General features: G+C 35.1%; 1 pseudogene; it reads left to right on the forward strand.

Moving 5' to 3' along the window:
- The first annotated feature begins 13,029 nt into the window (after positions 1-13,029).
- LOC120121384 overlaps positions 13,030-21,839 on the forward strand; it is a 30,631-nt pseudogene continuing 21,821 nt past the window's right edge.

Here is a 21,839-nt window from a genome sequence, read left to right on the forward strand (position 1 = left end):
GAACGAACATAAACGAACATAACCGAACGTTCACGAACGTAAATGAACGAACGAGACCTATGTTCATGTTCGTTCATTTAATTAAACGAACAAAAAATCTTGTTCATGTTCGTTCATTTAATAAATAAACGCATATAAACGAACTTCCCGCCGCACGGTTCATGAACGGTTCGCTGAACGTTCAGTTCATTTACAGGCCTATCTACGGTGTAACCAATCTATAAGAATAAAGGAGATCCCCAACGTTGTGGTAACTACAAAGGTATTAAACTACTCAGTCATACCATGAAGCTATGTGAAAGAGTGATAGAGGCTAGGTTGAGACAGGTTACTAGGATTTCAGAAAACCAATTTGGCTTTATGCCAGGCATGTCTACTACGGAGGCGATTCATCTACTTCGACGGCTTATGGAGAAATATATGGAAAAAATAGAGATTTTCACATGGCGTTCATTGACCTTGAGAATGCGTATGATAGCGTACCTCGTGATACAATCTGGAAGACCTTGGAAACGAGACGGATCCCAACTGCTTATATCCGGGCGATTCGTGATATGTACTGTAGATCTACTACATACGTCAGGACTACAGTTAGCGACACCGAGGCTTTCCCGATGGAAATCAGACTCCACCAGGGGTCAGCTCTTAGCCCTTACATCTTCGCCTTGATTATGGATGACATCTATTGTGCGACACCGGACGATGTTCCATGGTGTATGCTTTTCGCTGATGACATTGTCCTAGTTACTGAAACAAAAAATGAGCTGAATAGTAGACTTACTACCTGAATGACTGCTTTGGAAGAAAAATGTCTAAGGATCAATATTGAAAAGACAGAGTATTTATGTTCAAACTTCAGTGGGAACCAAAACGATGAAGATGTAGAAGTATGCATCGAAGGACACGTTCTCCCCTCAAAGAATTGTTTCAAGTACCTAGGGTCTATGATACATAAAGATGAGGGTGTAGATGATACTAAAGTGGAGGGATGCTACTGGAGTTTTGTGTGATAAGAAGGTGCCTCTAAAACTCAAGAGAACATTTTATATAATGGCAATAAGACCAGCGCTATTGTATGGATCAGAATGTTGGGCAATCAAGAAGGATTACGTAAGAAGGATGTAGGCCGCAGAAATGAGAATGCTTCGATAGGCATGTGGTAGGGCTCTGTGGGGCATGACACCAAACTATGCTATTAGGATGTCCTTGGGGTGGTGCTTGTACCCGAAAAATTGAGGGAGGGAAGACTACGGTGGTTTGGGTATGTCCTTAGGCGATAACCGTCGGATGCGGTCAGGAGGGTAGAGTCGATTACAGTCGACGGTGCCAGAAGGAGAGGACGACCAAGGAGGAAGTGGGTAGACTGTTTGAGATCTGATTTGAAGGATTTATCCCTTACCAAGGACATGACCTCTGATAGGAAAGTATGGAGACTTAAGACCAGGGTAGCCGAGTAGTGTGGGTCAACAGCCATAGGGTGTAGCATATATGTCTTCTTTTTAATTGTCTTTGTTGTAATTTTCATGACCTCTACTTTTTATACGTTTATGTCATTGGAATTTATGAAGGCTTAGAACTAGGGTAGCGGAGTAGTGTTGCCTTTGTTTAGGTTTTAATCCATTTTGACTTTATTCCTTCTCGTAGCTTGTTATCACTGACTTCTGTGTATCCTTCTCTTCATGTTTCCTATTTTTAAATTTAGTCGGGACTTACGTTTCTGTCTATATGCAAAGATTTTTAGGAAGGGATTTATTTGCAATGATTATTTCCCCAGTACAGATGCACATATGAATGACTGCATATGAAGATTGTTCAACTATGTATTTATTTATACATGCATTATATTTTATATTTATTTTTAATTTTCTGATTGCCGGAGGTCTTCCACGGAAGCTACTCTCAACCTAGTGTTGGGGGCAGCCTACTAACCTACCTCTCCCTTATCCCATTGCATATGAGAATAGGGTTTTATTGTTGTTGTATTAAACATTTTAATTAACAAATATATTTGTTTGTTATCATCTCCGTCCTATTCAAATTGTCTCTTACTAACTTTTTAAAAGTCAAAATTTTTAAATTTTGACAATGATTATTTTAAATATTATAAACAACTAAATTTTATAAAATATAAATTTAAAAGTTACTTGATTAAATATTTTAAATTATATTTTTTTCACATTTTCATGAATAATAGATTTTAAATAGTAAAGAGTCTATATTACAATAATGTGATTAAAACGGTTAATAATAGACAAATTCAATAAAATAAAAAATACATATATTTTTTGAAAAATGTTTTTCAAAGTCAGACCTTAAAGAAAAACTGGGCCTAATAAACTAATAAATTGTTCCCCATTATTGGTGTGGCTTATCATCTATTAACGTTTGTGAGGAAATTATTCTTTTTTACCCCCATATTTTTGGCTTATCCGAATCCATCCAACATTGATTATTTATATCTCATCAGCTGTCAGTTATGTAGGGCAAGTGAAAATCACTTTGAAGTCCAGATCTTTGTCCAACTTTAGCATGTGCTCGAAATGTTTGATAAATCCTTTTTTTTTCTTTTCTAATTTCAAGATTTTGTCTTTGTTAATTTAGATAGATATGTATGGCAAACTTGATTTTTAGTAGGCGAGCCTCCCATTGATAATTTTCTACATACATACTGATTTGAATTTAAGACCTGATTAATCCTTTATTTAATACTTTCAACAAGAAAACTTAATTATGAAGTCAACTAACAATAATAGTATATTAAAATAAAAGATTTATGTAATATATTATATAAATTTAATTTATATAGTGGTTCATTTTAATGGTACGGGTATGAGTTAGAATGTAGGATATAAATTTATAGTTTTAGTGTTATTGTTTAAGATTTAAGTTTATATTTTGCAAATGGGATTTTAGATTTTAGAATTTACAGTGTAAGGTGTTTAAGAAAATAAATGTCTATAATGTATATTAGTAATACATACTTAAATGAGTATCAATAATGTATATGTATAGACATTGTTTATGAAACTTGATATCGCTTAAGCAAGATCTCATGTTCAAATTCTTGTGTATGCAGAAAATCTATGGTGAGAAATTATCCATCAAAGTTAGGTGTGCAACTCAAATTGTTCTAAATTAGTCCAGACAAAATCTTCAAATTGGAGGACGACCAAAAAATCATTAAAGATATTTTCTAAAATAAAGAAGAAAAAGGAACAGATTCATACAATTATCCGATCTTCCATTACTCGCCAATTAAATCCACTTTTAGAAGTCGACAATATATCCCACACAATAATGGCTTTTTGAAAAAAAATACAATTAAAATAAAATATTACCGATCAGTCACCGAGTTCAAAAAATTTCCCGATCTAACACCTGAGAGAAGGAGACGCATTTGAGGGAGCACGTATTATCGGGGAAAATAGTAAGGTACACTCGGTGAAACGCGTCTTACCTACAAAACTGCTTGGATTGGATATCCCTTGGAAGGCGCATGCCCGGACGCTGATAACTCCGTAAAAGACCACATTTTGGGGCCTTTTAACTTAGGTTATTAAAAGTTTAAAAGCTCATTTAGGACCATGTAGATTCATTTAGTTGCATGTGGTGGATTTCGGTTTGCCGTGGCATTTTATTTTTACAGTGGTGCTACTTTATGGGAAATGTACTTGTCTGATGATGTGCAGGTATTGAGAGCAAGGAAAAGAAGAAAGAAAATGCCATGACATAAGGAGAGTGCTGAGCAAAATGAATTTGCCAAGTTCATCCGGCATATCGAAAGTGCTTAAAGTGCGGGAAGATATTTTTGAAGCGAGCTGTCCGAGAGCTCTGCCCGAGAAATCCACCTCGAAGATACGCCTGGAAGAATCAGCGCTACAACTGCCGGTTCTACTGATGACGCCACCTGACCCTACAGATCCTGGCTGTCCTTGGGCGTCTGCCATGGGATTATGTCGGGCACTCAGCCAGCTACCCAGGTTGTATCATTGCCTGTCCTGCTCGACTCCCAAGCAACTCAACCATGATTTTAAGGTTTCCTAAGATAGTTAACACCAAATCCTAGGATTTGTTTTCCCATATAAATAGAGGATGATGCCACATTGAAGAAGACTTTGGTTCCACCCATATTTGAGCTTAAAAAGTTAGAGAGAGAAGGTCTCATCTTCCTCCGTCAATCCTACTTGACGTGGTATTTCTCCGTGACAAGCTTGAGGGAGTGGCGTTCTAGACATCCGAGAGGAGCTAGTTTGCTGGGGGCAGTTCGTGGTGGTCGAGGAAAGCTCCGGCAGTGCACGTCGAAGGCTTTTTCTCCTTCCCTTAGTTCTTTGCTTTCATATTTTGTTATTGGGTTGTAAGGAACGGATGAAACTTTCTTTGTGCTTGTTTATTTCGAACCCCACCATGAACTAAACCTATTTGGTGGGAGTTCACTTGGATGTTTAAGTTTTATTTCAATGAATGGTTGCTTTTCTATGCTATAATCTGTTTTGTTTATGGAGTTTAATGCCTTAAGGTTGTAGGAGCTACGAGAGTAGCCATTTTTTAGGAGATTCTTAGGGTTCGAGAGAATACCTAGGTAACATATCCTTAGTGTTCGAGAGAAACTAGGGAGGAACTACATAAACAAGGGATTCTAGGTAGTAACTAGGCCTAATACACCTTAGAGATAAAGCTAGGATTTCATTCGACTAAAAGGAGTTGTGCATGAGCGATAGGTTAGATGTTAATGCTGTCGCAAAAAGGTATTGGCGAGACATATCCTGTTATCTGGACCAATAGGATCACTGCAGGGGTTTACGCCAACCGGTTTTGCCAGGGCATCTTTAATCTGTCGAGTCCCTTACTAGAGATAGCATAGGGCACCTTAGTATACTCTGTCGGGCAGAAGAGGCATATAGATAAGATTGTTCGGAGAAGTAAACTTAGATTTTCCAGAGTGACTCCTATCACTCACTTCCATAGTTGCTTGTCGTGTGAGAAAACCAAAGTCCTATTAATCAAATCATATATTTACATTTTATTTTGCCTTGACATTTTTATTTGTTTGCACTTATCACAATTTAATTTGCCACGACATTTCCATCCACTTTGCTACCGTACCACCATTTCATTTCCACAACATCCATCTCATTTTCCCACATCATTATCATTTGTATATACCATTACTAACTTTACTTCGGTGACAAAGTAAAGTGCCTTGACAAACCTATTTGACTTCTCCAATTTCCTGTGGAGACGATACTCTACTTATCACTTTATTACTTGTTCGATTGTGTAAACTTACACATATATCCACACCATTTATAGTACTCAAACTGATCGGACAAGTTTTTGGCGCCGTTGCCGGGGATTGGCAACTGGAAGTTAATTAGTTTTGTCATAGCATTTTTATTTTACATGTTTAATTTTTTTTGTATAGTTTTACTTGTTATTTTCCTTGTCTTTTTCAGGCTTTTATTTTACGCACTCAACGTGCTCAAGCAAAGATGTACCAAATTGGAAATCAAGAAATGGGTCAAGTGGAAGATCAGAATGCCGAGACAATTCCAAATGCTGGGAATGCAGCTAGGCCTCATACTATTCGAGATCATTTAAACCCTATCATGGATAACATATATCCTAGAATTGTGGCACCCATGATTCAGGAAGCCCACGTCGAGCTCAAACCGGTTATGTTTGACATGTTGGACTTTATTGGACAGTTTGGTTGTGCTCCTCATGAGGATGCAAGGTAATATGTTCGGGCATTTTTAAAGGTTTGTGACTGCTTTCGACAACAAGGTGTGCATAAAGATGTATTGAAATTGAAGTTATTTCCATATTCTTTGAAAGATCAGGCCAGGGCATGGCTTAATGGATTGCCTTCCGGCTCGATAAGGTCTTGGGCTGACTTGTGCAAATTTTTTTTACTATGGCATAATCAACCCGATATGAATAACTATCTTAGAAATGTCATAGCATCTTTTCACCAATACGATGAAGAGTCTATGTATGAGTGCTGTGATCGATACAAAAGTTTGCTTCGCAAGTGCCTCAATCATGGATTCCACGACCGGACTCAAGTTGTGATGTTCTATAATGGAGTTAATGTGCTCACGAGGATGATGCTAGATGCCTCGACAAATGGGAAATTACTTGACAAATCACCAGTAGAGGCATTTGACATTCTGGATAGGATTACCACTAATGATTACCAATTTTCATCTACAAGGCTTGACCTTGGGCGAAAATCACATGGAGCTTTCGAGCTAGATTCTAAGGATACGATGATGTCCGCCTAACTTGCTTCTATTACCAATATATTGAAGAACTTACAAAGTCTAAGCGAGGTGAGACAAGTGAAGGCAGCCAATTCAGCATGTTTATTATGCCACGACAATCACAATGAGAGTGAGTGTCCGATCAATCAAGAATCCATCAACTATGTGGGCAACTACAATCGAGGCAACAACAACCCCTATTCTAACACATATAATCTTGGATGACGTCAACATCCAAACTTTTTGTGGGGAAATCAATGAACCAATAACTCTAGTCAGCCCGCTAGGCAGCAGAACTTCAGTGACTCCCAGGGTTTTCAAACGAATATGCCATGGCATAATTCTAACGAGGGAGTACCATCTTCATCTAACACAAGCTCTTTGGAGGCCACGATGCAAGATTTTATCGCAACAACGAAGACCATGCTTCATGACCATACGACCTCTATAAAAAGCCAAGAAGCTTTGCATTAAAGACACAACTCGTCTTTGAGGGCCTTGGAGGGTCAGGTTGGCCAAATTGCCACTGCATTACATTTTTGCCCATATGGCAGTCTACCTAGTGATACTGAAGTCACTAAGGCTCAAGACAAGGAGCATTGTGGTACATTCACCTTAAGGAGTGGCTACAAAGATGTTAAGTTTGGGGGAGAGACACTCGGAGAGCCCGGTTATGAGATTGTGCACGAAGATTCGAAGGTGCAAGAAGATTTATATTTACTGGAAAATAATGATAAGGGTTCGAAGAGTGCAGCCAATAAAGACAAGAAAAATTTTACCACGGCAAAAGAAAAGCCCCCACCAGTAGGAGTTGATGACCAAAGGAAAGCTGCAGAATTTTGCCATAATAAATTTTTATGCAGTGATAATCACTTTAATCTTGATGAAGAAGACGAAGAGGAGCTCGAGGATATTCCAAAGGAGATGAGTAAGTCTAGCTCACCCATAGCTAGACCAGGTATGAAATTTAAACCTTTGAATCCTATTTAATTTACTCATCCTAAACCCTAAGTAGTTGCTCATTTTTTTAGGCTAGAAATTGTGAAAGAGCTAAGGAATGAAATGGAGATTAAGGAAAAATTCCCTAATGAGAAATTATTATTTGCCGCAGTAATTTTTTGGTATGCTGACATTGTCAATTTTCTTATTAGTGTTGTTTTGCTTCCTTACTTGAACAACCTAGGAAAGAACAAGGCCATACACGATGGTGGCTACTGTCATAGGGATGACCTCAACCTCTCCAACGAATTTGCTGCCCAAATGATTTCAAGTTGCCACAACAAAAAGGAGCAAAAAGAGGTCTCATTCCACTACCATTCAGCTTCATGCAGAGAGCACTTTGAAGAAGAGAGGACTACTGCAAAGGTCCTACAAATCAGATATGAAAGACACGAAATGCCAGGGCAAACTATTTTGAAGGCAGAACTATTATATGTGTGGGGCATTTTGATTTACACTGGTGCTCCGGTCGAGCGCGACAAATCTACAATTCTCTTACACGATGTCAAAACTGGTTAAGCATCTTGAGGATGCCGTTACATTTGGGATTTATTCCTGTGCATAAATAAATGTTTATTTCATTATTTTTTTATTCAACTTCCTTTTAATTGACTATTTTGTTTTTATTTGCAAGGTTAGGGTCCACATAACCTCCAACCGTACCTGCGTCTGACTCCGAACATTCCAACCCCGCCAAGTTGAGAAAGCACACTTGTCGTGCGACCGCTGCACACCACCTGCATGAAGTCAAGGTACATTGCATTGCATTATATTTCATAGCATGTAGTTTTATTTTTCTTAGTTTTAGTAAGCATTGGGGACAATGTTTCTCTCAAGTTTAGGGGAAGTAGGGTTCTCGCATCATTGCATGATAGTACTAGTTAAATAAATATGCCATGACATGAGTAAATGCTTGAATAGTTTTCTAGAATTAGTTAAGGATGCCCGATGATGATGAATCTTGATGACTAGGATAAAATGTATATGACTGGTTGAGGATGATAGAACTAACTTTAGGACTTGCTTCTTTGAAATCCTTGAACACACGATTGTATATTTTTCATGCTTGAGAAACTTAGAAATTTTTTATAAGAAAATTCTTAAAATGTTGTGGCATAAAAGTTTGAATGATGAAAAACCCACTAAAAATGAAAAAAAATTGAACAAAAAAGAAGAAAAAAATGAAGTTGTGAATAAATGCCTCGGCATATCTGTAGAGGGACACTCCGCTATGCCATGGCATATGAGTGAATGAAAGTAGTCACGAGATGACTTTACCTGACTAGCTCAGGGGTGGAAGATATGCTGCTTTTCACCTAGAGTGTAGGATGGTAAAGTGATGAGCTGACTCCCCTCGTAGCAGAATTAAAGAAAAGAAAGCAAGGTGGGAGTAAATTTTGTGAATGTCATGGCAAATTAAGAAAGCTTGCTTAGAAAATGTATAAATTTGTTAAGCATGGGCTGGATACAACACGCACACACCCATACAAAGAATCTTGCCCTAGGGGACAATACTAGATTTCTCAAACATAGTCTAGCATGTTGAAGCCATATGTGCTGAGGGCTGAAATTTTATCCCATAAGACTATTCTGCTTCTAAACTTGTCATGGTATTTTTGTTTTACTTATCACTATCCATTGCTTGAGGGCAAGTAATAGCTTAAGTTTGGGGGTGTGATAACTTTGTAAAAGATATTTTGGGGCCTTTTAACTTAGGTTATTGAATGTTTAAAAGCTCATTTAGGACCATGTAGATGCATTTAGAAGTATTTAGTTTCATGTGGTGGATTTCAGTTTGCCGTGGCATTTTATTTTTACAGCGGTGCTACTTTATAGGAAAGGTACTTGTCTGATGATGCGCAGGTATTGAGAGCAAGGAAAAGAAGAAAGAAAATGTCATGACATAAGGAGAGTGCTGAGAAAAATGAATTTGCCAAGTTCATCCGACATATCAAAAGTGCTTAAAGTGCGGGAAGATATTTTTGAAGCCAGCTGTATCCAGCTGTCCGAGAGCTCTGCCCGAGAAATCCACCTCTAAGATATGCCTGGAGGGATCAGCGCTACAACTGCCGGTTCTACTGATGACGCCACCTGACCCTACAGATCCTGGCTGTCCTTGGGCGTCTGCCACGGGATTATGTCGGGCACTCAACCAGCTACCCAGGTTGTATCATAGCCTGTCTTGCTCAACTCCCAAGCAACTTAACCATGGTTTTGGGGTTTCCTAGGATAGTTAACACCAAATCCTAGGATTTGTTTTCCCCTATAAATAGAGGATGAAGCCACATTGGAAAAGACTTTGGTTCCACCCATATTTGAGCTTAAAAAGTTAGAGAGAGAAGGTCTCATCTTTCTTCGTCAATCCTACTTGCTGTGGCATTTCTCCGTGACAAGCTTGAGAGAGTGGCGTTCTAGACATCCGAGAGGAGCTAGTTCGCTGGGGGCAGTTCATGGTGGCCGATGGAAGCTCCGACAGTGCACGTCGAAGGCTTTTTCTCCTTCCCTTAGTTCTTTGCTTTCATATTTTGTTATTGGGTTGTAAGGAACGGATGAAACTTGCTTTGTGCTTGTTTATTTCGAACCCCACCATGAACTAAGCCTATTTGGTGGGAGTTCACTTGGATGTTTAAGTTTTATTTCAATGAATAGTTGCTTTTCTATGCTATAATTTGTTTTGTTTATAGAGTTTAATGCCTTAAGGTTGTAGGAGCTACGATAGTAGCCATTTCTTAGGAGATTCTTAGGGTTCGAGAGAATACCTTGGTAACATATCCTTAGTGTTCGAGAGAAACTAGGGAGGAACTACATAAACAAGGGGTTCTAGGTAGTAATTAGGCCTAATCCACCTTAAAGATAAACTAAGATTTCATTCGACTAAAAGGAGTTGTGCATGAGTGATAGGTTAGATGTTAATGCTACCGTAAAAAGGTATTGCCGAGACATATCCTGTTATCTGGACCAATAGGATCACTGCAGGGGTTTACGCCAACCGGTTTTGCCAGGGCATCTTCAATCTATCGAGTCCCTTACTAGAGATAGCATAGGGCACCTTAGTATACTCTGTCGGGCAGAAGAGGCATAGAGATAAGATTGTTCGGAGAAGTAAACTTAGATTTTCCAGAGTGACTCCTATCACTCACTTCCATAGTTGCTTGTCGTGTGAGAAAACCAAAGTCCTATTAATCAATTCATATATTTACATTTTATTTTGCCTTGATATTTTTATTTGTTTGCACTTATCACAATTTAATTTGCCACGACATTTCCATCCACTTTGCCACGACATATCCATTTGCTACTGTACCACCATTTCATTTCCACAACATCCATCTCATTTTCCCACATCATTATCATTTGTATATACCATTACTAACTTTACTTAGGTGACAAAGTAAAGTGCCTTGACAAACCTATTTGACTTCTCCAATTCCCTGTGGAGACGATACTCTACTTATCACTTTATTACTTGTTCGATTGTGTATACTTGCACATATATCTACACCCATTTATAGTACTCATACCGAACGGACAGACGCGCCTTTGGAAGGTGCATCCCATGGGGCACCCCTTCCCCTTAATTTTCTAACAGGTGTTACCCTTAGGGCACGCCTTTCACCGTTCCCGCCCCTTTTACCGCCCGAAGCTTCCTGCTTGAACCTTCCCGCCTGATTTCTCTCGCCAAACTCCCCAACCTACTCCCTATATAAACCCCCTTCCCCAACTCAAAAAATACACCTAAATTCTATCTTCTTTCAATCTATTATATATATATATAAACAATGTATAATTGTTTATATAATTATTTAGCTTTAAGTAAAAAAAAATTTATTTTATTATTTATTTTGTATTTATTATAAACAAATTTATTTAATGTTTTTAATTTCAGGTAAAAAAATGAAAGGCACATTATTGCGATTGGATGTTGAACATATTTTGAGTCATTTTGCTGATACGATAAGAATATGGAACTATATTCTTTTTAAATTTACGAATATTATGAAATCAATTATATATGATTTAAATTGTTAGAATTTATTTCAAGAACACATAAATTGTAGTTCAAATTTTAATGCTCAAAATTTATTTGTTAGGAAAATGATCGTATATTAGAAGTTTTTATTTGCAATCAGAAGATGACAACATCGAGGCGTATCTAAACATATTTGTCTATGGTTGGATTCGATTACTTAGAAAAAGTTAAAGGAGGTTGTAAACTTGAAGCCACCCTGATTTCTGCAGTCATTGAGAGATAGAGGCTAAAGACACACACATTTCATCTACCATATGGGGAGTGCACTATTATACTAGAGGATTTTCAGTGTAACTTGGGCTACCAGTAGATGGAACTGCCATATGTGTTATGGCAGATGATGATTGGGGGGTCTATGCATGGAGTATCTTCGGAAAACGCCGCCCAATTTCAAAGGTAGTCGAATAAGATTACCATGACTGAAAAGTGAATTTAAAGAATTGCCCAAAAATTGTTCGAAGGACAACGCAAAAGCATTTTGTTGGGCATATATTCTACAACTCATTGGAGGGCTATTAATGCCTAAAAAATCTCAAAATCAAATGCATTGTATGTGGTTGCAACATCTGATTGATGTTGAAGAAGTTGACACATTGAGTTGGGGTCTGCAATGTTGGTATTTTTATTTAGAGAAATGTGTCGGTCAACAAAATATAGTAAGACTGTTATTGGCGGGTGTCTCGTGCTTCTCCAATGGGCATGGTACTGCATGCCTTTTTTGTGTTCGATCGTGAATGACCCATAGGCATTTCTATTATTGTCAAGGTATCAAGACTAAAAATCATCGTGATATCCCACAAGAATTAGAAGATATTCAATTATTGATTGATTAAAAAGCTGGTGGAGATGTACATTTTTTATTATCATTTTTATTTAATTGTATTGACATAATTTGAATCTCATTTTAATTTTGATAAGAAATTTATATTTTTTTTGTTTTAGTTAAAATGGTTGTCGTATTTGGACGATGAATTAAGGGTTTGCATCCCACCTAACTTGAGTGGGCTATTGGATGTATGAATGATGGTTGTGTCACTTATTTGTTATGCTATTGTTGAGTGGCATTCAATTGATTACATGATTCGTCAATTTGGTTTTACACAATACATTCTCGAAGCACCAAGAAACATGGACAAGATGCATAACGTTGATAGGAGGGGAAAAAAGGTGAATTGGTTGGTGAAATACAGAGACTGGTTGGTGATGTGGGAGATTCGGCATCAACGCTTGTCCCATCGATAATATATATTAGAAATTGGTTACATGGTTTCACCTGGCTATATAAATTGGTTTAACGTAAACGGAAAGTCATTCTTACTTTCGGAAGAAACACGAGGGGGTCAATTTATCATCGATGACCAAGATGTCTGACGAGCAGATGCTTTCGCAACATCATTGTCCCCTCACTACTAAATGAAGAGCAGACTCTTTCGGGTCATCTGTATCTATGCCACCGATTTTTCACATCAACTGCCAGCGACACATGTATACATCCCTAGCCCTCCATCTTACATGGGGACACCGCCTCATTTTCAAACACTCTCAATGTTGGTTAATATGCCATATCCATCAGTTGAGATTCCAAATTCATTGGTCCATATTCCACAACTTATGGCTACGAATAGAGGCCACAGAGTTTTATGACACCCCTGGCGGGTATTTTTCATCTATGCTTGCGGATCCGACATTCAATTCCTACACGAGTTATCTTGCAGGTGGTTCTCCACCAGAAACACTATGCCTATAGTATGCGTCGCATACATCGATGTTCGATTTTTCATATTTTTCGTAGTTCTTAAGGTAAGGAGAGGTGGGATAGTCAGTCAAACACTTTCAGGATCCTTATTCTACCAAGGTGATACATTGACATTCACCCTTTACCGAGATAATGTTGTTGAGACCGATGATGATGATGAAGACAACGAGGATTATGGCGATGATGAGGAGGAGGGGGAGAGTGAAGAAGAGCAACAACATGTAAAAAAAACCCTTCTTGAACTAAACGACGACCACTTTGCAAAACACATTCTAGGAGACATTGATAGATATAATGAAATTGTAATATTTTTATTAATTATTTTTTTATTATGTATTTAAATCTTATTTTGTATCAAGTTGTTATGTTTCTTTTTATGTTTTTATGTATTTATTATTTATTTTATGTTTTTGTCGCTTATTTGGTTTTTCCATCTTGTTATGTTTCTTTATTCGTTATTATGTATTTATATAAAGTATGTTTTTGAATGATGTTTAATGTTTTTTACGAAAAATGACAAAGTGAATACAATAAATTGTGTAGGCTCGTTTTATAGGATGCGCTTTGTAAGGGCATATAAGCTATATATATGTGCAAGGTGAAAGATAATTTTAATATATCCAAGCAAAAGCTTGAGCTGTTTAGATAAGATGACTACTATTCAGGCAAATATTTTTTTATTGCAAAAATTTAAGCATATCTTTCAACAAAAAATATCATTTGAGGAGTTGAAACGTAAAATAGAAAGAAAGTTTAAACTCAGGAGGAAAAGAATAATCTATTTGTTATATTGTAGGTTGCATGTTTCATTTAAGAGGTTTATTCTAAGCTATGATTTCAACCTTTGTGGAATGATTGAGACATACTACTATTTTTTGTATCTTATGTTGATTTGTTTGTAGAGTTTGATGATGTTGATGATGATGCTTCGATTTCAACTACTGAACACAAAGATTGAATGATTTTGGGAACACAGAGATAGATGATGAAGACCCAGAAGCATGGTTCAAACGCAATTGGGCATCGTAACAACATTAAAAAAAAGTTTGTTTTAGGACGTGCTTGTATGATTATATTTACTGTTTAAGATGTATTATTATGCGTTTATTTACTGTTTAAGGTGTGTGATAGATGTGTCGTATTTCTAGCTCGTTGGTATGGTTTTCTCGATGTCATGGTTTATAGTTTGTTGTTTAATGTAATGTTCATGGTTTGTTGTTTTTATAATTCAAATCTATAACAAATGTCGTATTGAATTTAATTAGTTCTACTAAGAACAAAACCAATTACAATATTGCTTTCACGATTCCAGAAATAATAAAAACAACCTCTAAATGTGTCATCACATCTGCAATATGTTTATGAAATCTTTTTTATGTAAGAAACCGAGAATATTTTGGCAATAGTTAACATAGTCATGTTTGTACATTTGAGAAGCTCTTTTTGCTTCCTATTTAAATGCATTGGGTTTAAGCAGGACAATACTTGATATCATTCTTGCAACCTCTCTTTTATGTGAGCAATCAAATACCTAAAGCGTAAGTTACTTCGATGTCACCAATGGTAGAGGTTTCCTTCAAGATGCGACAACCAAGTTTAACATTGGCATAATATTTGGTAAAACACTCCTCTATACATTCCCTAAACAATGCATTTTGATTTCTAGAAACATAAGCCTTTCGCACGAGCAATAATTCACAACGATCCAAAAGTTTTAAGGCATACTGATGAAGTCGAACATTTACAAATATGATTATGTAATTGGATGCCAAATAAAAGTCCCAACAAGTTAAACGAAGGTGGAGAAAGTCCTCAATAGATTTGAAGCAGTGCAGCCTAAAATCTCAACTAATATATCATTTACGAGATAAGATAATGAACATTTAGCTGCCATTAAAAACGATGGAAAATCTATAAAATGATATATAATATACTAATAAAGAAACACGGAAGGTAAAATACCGAGGATCACATGCTTCGTCTTTTATATATATAGTGTCTAACACTGGATAAGATATAATCTAAAGAAAAAGAAATATGTGTTTCAATCGAAGCATTCTCGTCCTACCAACAGATAAAACTTCAGTTCATTGAGATTCTAAGACAAAATTTACCGAAAAGGAAATACGCGTTCCAAAAGATGTGTTTTTTCATTATTGTTCAGAGAATCTCTGGATTATAATAGTGATCCACCTCATCCGAAATGAAAGGTACTTTCAAGGGGAAGCGTTTTTCCATTATTATTCAAAGAATCTCTAGATTATAATAGTGATCCATCCCATCCGAAATGAAAGGCGCATTTCGAGAGAAGTGTTTTCCATTATTTAAGATAATCTTTGTCATGTCAGAGTGTTTCATCCCATCAAAAATGAAAGACGTATTTCAGGGAAAGCATTTTCCATTATTATTCAGAGAATCTTTGCCATGTCAGAGTGTTCCATCCCATCTGAAATGAAAGGTGCGTTTTAGGGAAAATATTTTCCATTATTATTCAGAGAATCTTTACCATCAGAGTGTTCTATCACATCTGAAATGAAAGACGTATTTCGGGGAAAACATTTTCCATTATTATTCAGAGAATATTTGTCATGTCAGAGTGTTTCATCCCATCCGAAATAAAAGGTGCATTTCGGGGAAAACGTTTTTCATTATTATTTAGAGAATCTCTGTGTAACACCCCCAACCCGTACCTGACCCAAATACGAGTTTGAGGTGTCACATTGACTTTTCAAACTTTGACTCTTGACAAAATTCAAAGAAAATTTAAAACTTTCATTAAAATAAAAGCGGTTTATTTACATAAATTGACCATAATAATCAAAATCGATCAGAGCATATTCAACTCAATCAATTAGTACATGCCAACTATATTCAAATTAACCAAACACCTTTAAATCATCTATTTTCTGATCTGAAATTTTGTAAGGGAGATGCTGACCTGTCTTCCTCTTCTTCGCTTCTCTTCTCACTTCTCTAACCTACGTGTGAAACAATCACATGCTAAGTCTATGACTTAGTGAGGCAAATAAACATAAACTATAAACTATAGCTTGTAATCATGCATGAACAATTACTGCTATCACTCATACCCTTATTCGTGTAACAAATCCCTATAACACCTATGCAATATATCATTACATATAAGAACATATACACACACATATACTCATCACTCATCATTTCCATCATTAGCCTTATTTCATTATCAATATTATATCGTTTATATCACTTGATACATATCCTCTTATACCTAGCATTTTAACCAACATTTGACTCATTTAATCATACAATCCAAATATCATCATATAAATCATATAATATCATTCATAGCACAAAAGCATACAAGTCACATGTAATATGTTTATTGTTATTTCTTTATTAGCCCATGTATACATATGAGAACTATAGATATGTGAGTCTATAGAGGTTGTGCACTAATGCTGTCACCACAGCTCGTATAATTACACCGAAGTGCCACGTAGAATTGCACCGTAGTGCCGCGTAGAAATGCACCGAAGTGCCATATAAGGTTGTCCCTAAGGACCACGTAGAAAATTCCTTAAGAATCATATACATATGCCAAGGATCAAGTATGTGTCTCAAAAGACCTCACACATATTCCAAAGAATACATATATGTCCCAAATGACCACGTAGACCCTCGACTCTTGGCATGCCAACTATACCCCTAGCTCTCATGACACATAACATGGGCATTATCATTTATGTCATTTCACATATTCATATATACGCATAGTTCACTTACGCGTAGAACATTTTCATATAATTCACATTTACATGTCACATAGCTTATATTCTTTCTCACGTAGTCACATAGATCCATGTCATATAACATATATCCAAATTGTATATAATCACGTAGATCATATTATATAGCTTAGATCATTTCTTAGATGTTCATGTAAACCTACATATCATATCTTGTTCACATATAATCATATATATTTTATATAGTACATAGAAACCCCTAGAACACTTCCACATAGCTTATATCAATTTTCAGAGTCTTTTCATATTACTTGATAACATATATCATATATGTATATAATAACTTATGTCATATTTCATTGTATTCCCTTAGATTACATAAATTATGTCGTATTTCTAAACATATATCGTTTAATAGTATTTTATTTATATATTAGTTTAATTTATTTACTTAATTCAATTTCATATATTCTTTATAACCTTTTCATATAGCTCCATAAATCTTTAGCATACAACTTATATTATATATTCGTATCATCCTTTTTATATTCAAGTTTCCTAATTGATATACTATTCTCATTTCATTCTATAATTCAATCTTATTTAGTTCCCTTAACTCTCATTAAATCAAAAAGCTCTATTATACTAATTCTCATAATGGATCAAACCACTATGTACTTGTCCAACTCATGTTTCTATTAAGCATATACTGTTACACATGTTTACCTAGTTCCTATCACTTCTCATGAACTCACTTTCATCATATTTTCCTATTATTACATATTTTATCTCATAACCATGTATTCACATAGTCTTATATTTCATTATCATATGACTTATATTTGTTCTCCTATAACTCTTCATAGACATCTATTTCCATTTCCATATATCACTTGACTTATCTTCTATATTCCTATAATTTCATAACTTATTTTATATTCTCTCATTAACACTTAATAATGTTTTTACGTAAACCACATAGCACATACAAAAACATATCAATTCATATAATCAAACATACATACACTTCATGTTGTTAACATACTTATGATCAAGACTTAATGAGTTATTACTATAGGAAATAGACTTATCACAAGTCCAATTTCCATATAATCTTATAAAATAAAATGCACTCACTTGGCTTCACTAGTCAATACTGCATTTATGAATTCCTTTCTTTCGATCGAATCTTAACTTGATAATCGTTCTGGAACTTGTTCATGTTTGATATCTACATAATCATACATTGATACATCAGTATCCCATTGATATACTCTAATCTATCATTTCTTAGACCAAAAGAAATGTCTATTTCTATTTCCCCTTGAAGTGCATCGATACATTCTACAGTGTACCGATACACTCTTTAACATGTGCATCGATACACTACACATGCATCGATACACAAATCACCTTCGATGTTTTAATTTTAAGGGGGTGCATTGATGTACTCCTTATGCATCGATTCACTAATTGCATTCGATGTTTCCATTTTTAATGGGTGCATCGATGCACTTCCTGTGCATCGATACACGCTGAACATTTTCTGGTAATACTCTTGATGCATCAGTACACATTGAATGTGCATCGATGCACATAGCCAATAATTCATTTTTAAGCCCGAAAATCACTCTAATTCTACTTAAACACTTCAAATTACATCCTCTACCATATTCTTAACTCTCATATACATACTTAAACTCATTTCTACTCCTTTATCACCCTTTAAATCTCAAAATTCCTTTCTCCATATGAAAACCAATATTCATACCAATTTTTCAATATGTTCTTAATTCAATTCTATCACTTCATATATCTTAATTAAGTTGATGGCAAGTCAAATTTATCTTCCAAATTGAGTAATGAACTATATTCCAAGATTTCATTTGAAAACTCTTAATCTTTAATCTCTCCTAACTCTATCATCCTTTGCTTTTAAGATGATTTAAGCTTTCTTTAAGCTTAATTATCATCTAATGATCATAAAAAAACCTTGAATTCAACAAGAAATTATCTAACAAGAGGACTAACCTTTGCAACCTTGGTTCACGATAGAGAGAAAGAAGAAAGATGAAGAGAACTCTAGAACTTCCTTTTCCCTCTTCCCACGTGGTTTCCTTATCTTATAAGGGAAAATAAAAATCTTCCTTGTCAAATGACCATTTTACCCTTTACTTCATTTAATAATTACCAACAATCTCTTAAAAATATTTACAAATAAGTCCTTGTATTTTACAATATTTTGAAATCATACTTCAAAGTTTTAAAAATTCCATTTTAGTCACTAACCCTGATTTTGGGATATTACAAATCTCTCCTCCTTTTAAGAAAATTCGTCCTCGAATTTTCATTGCACATATCAATAAGAACATACCTTCTAATGTTCTCATGTTGCCTCCTTTACTTAAACTTTCATTCCTTTAGTTCTTCAACTTCCTTTTTCCTTTATACATTCATTTATTGTCACTTATCACATAAACAGTAACCAGTAACCTCAATCTATTCATGTTTTTTCTCTCCTTCGATTCTGCATTTTCCTCTGACCTTTCAAAATTTCCATATAATGTCACTTTTCACGTAGACAGTAACATCCATCTCTAATTACCTTATAACAATAACCAAACTCTTTTTTCATAATCATTTGACCAAGAACACAACCTTAAATCTTCTTTAAATATGATTAAACATACACTTTACAAAATTAAGCAATCTTTTCACATCACCTTACACACTTCTCTTACTTCTATATCAAACTTATCATTTACATTTTAATATAACCTTTATCATATTTGATCCTTTAAACTCAATCCTTTTCATTTCCTTATTCCATTATTCCTTTATTCATTAAAAATCAAAATCTCCTTATACATAAATCATATCTTTCCTTTCATGTTCACCTACTATTTTCCTATCACTTATACTCATCTCTGATTACCGATCTTTATCACCTTTTCATAACTTCAATAATCAATTTTATTTATACAAACCTCATTCTTTACCATCTCTTATACTTGTATTTTCCTTCCTTAAAGCTCCATACAATTACTTATCTCCTTATCTACATCATAGTTATCTGATTAGAATACAAAACTATATTCAAATCTACATCACAATTGATTAACTCAACTTTATATTTTCTTCCAATCTTATAACTCTATCTCCTTTTCTCTGACAGCTAGTTAATAACAACTGTTCAATCTAGGGCACAGGTCCTAATCAACCAATCATATACATCCTTTCCCATCAAAATTATTTCAAAATTAGTTTGCTTAACTTATCAAATTCACCTCTATTCTCATATATCATGTAATTTTCGATGTTCAAACTCAACATTCTGACTTCCTTTCTCTTATACACTGATCACTGATGTATCCATTCTTAAACTCTTCTTATCAATCATTAACTTTACTCAAATATACAAATCCCCACTTCTTTCACTATCTCACATTACTAAGATCCAACTATACAACTGTATCCAGATCCACTTCATATTTATTTATCTTAACCTGACCATATCTTATAATCTTATAATTCTGGTATATTTTTATCACATATTCTGGTTAGCCAACGCTAACTATTTCTATCTCTACTACAGACCCTGATCATATACACACTCTTGCTTAGACTCAATATTATTCCTTCGTTTTAAACTCATAAGCTCTAACTTTATACACCTTATACGCTTGTCATTGATATACTTATTCTTGAACTCTTCCACGAATTCTCATTGCATCATTTGATCTTTTAACGCTTTTATGGTGATACTTGTTCACCATATTCTATCTTATCCATGAAATAATAAGAATACTTCACCTCATTGTTTTCCGATTCGAAACTGTGAAAACCTACTATCACTATTTTAATATGATTTCAACTTCTAAAATCAACCTTTGATTTTATGAGGCACTTCCTGAGGTGTCCGCTCTTCATCCTGCCTGGCCAGGGTAGGTGAATAGCTACAACAATCAGGAATATCACATTTCACTTTATTTCAGAATTATCATAATCATACTTCTATTATAACTTAGCAATCTAATTCTATTAGCAAGAAAACACACTCCTTACACTATCAGATCAGAAATTTTCACTTTATGTTGACATTTACACATTTTTAAAACTCATTTGACTTTGGTTTAAGCCTAGAATCGGCTAAAACTTAGCTCTGATACCATTAAATGCAACACCCCCAACCCGTACCAGACCCGAATACGAGTCTGAGGTGTCACATTGACTTTTCAAGCTTTAACTCTTGACAAAATTCAAAGAAAATTTAAAACTTTCATTAAAATAAAAGCAGTTTATTTACATAAATTGACCAAAATAATCAAAATCGATCAGAGCATATTCAACTCAATCAATTAGTACATGCCAACTATATTCAAATTAACCAAACACCTTTAAATCATCTATTTTCTAATCTAAAATTTTGTAAGGGAGATGCTAACATGTCTTGCTCTTCTTCGCTTCTCTTCTCACTTCTTTAACCTACGTGTGAAATAATCACACGCTAAGTCTATGACTTAGTGAGGCAAATAAACATAAACTATAAATTGTAACTTGTAATCATGCATGAACAATTATTACTATCACTCATACCCTTATTCATGTAACAAATCCCTATAACACCTATTCAATATATCATTACATATAAGAACATATACACACACATATACTCATCACTCATCATTTCCATCATTAGCCTTATTTCATTATCAATATTATTATCGTTTATATCACTTGATACATATCCTCTTATACCTAGCATTTTAATCAACATTTGACTCATTTAATCATACAATCCACATATCATCATATAAATCATATAATACCATTCATAGCACAAAAGCATATAAGTCACATGCAATATGTTTGTTGTTATTTCTTTATTAGCCAATGTATACATATAAGAACTATAGATATGTGACTCTATAGAGGTTGTGCACTAATGATGTCACCACAGCTCGTATAATTGCACCGAAGTGCCACGTAGAATTGCACCGTAGTGCCGCATAGAAATGCACCGAAGTGCCATATAAGGTTGTCCCTAAGGACCACGTAGAAAA

Source organism: Hibiscus syriacus, unplaced genomic scaffold (genome assembly GCF_006381635.1).
Source record: "Hibiscus syriacus cultivar Baekdansim isolate YM2019G1 unplaced genomic scaffold, ASM638163v2 tig00110372_pilon, whole genome shotgun sequence".
Taxonomy (NCBI): Eukaryota; Viridiplantae; Streptophyta; class Magnoliopsida; order Malvales; family Malvaceae; genus Hibiscus; species Hibiscus syriacus.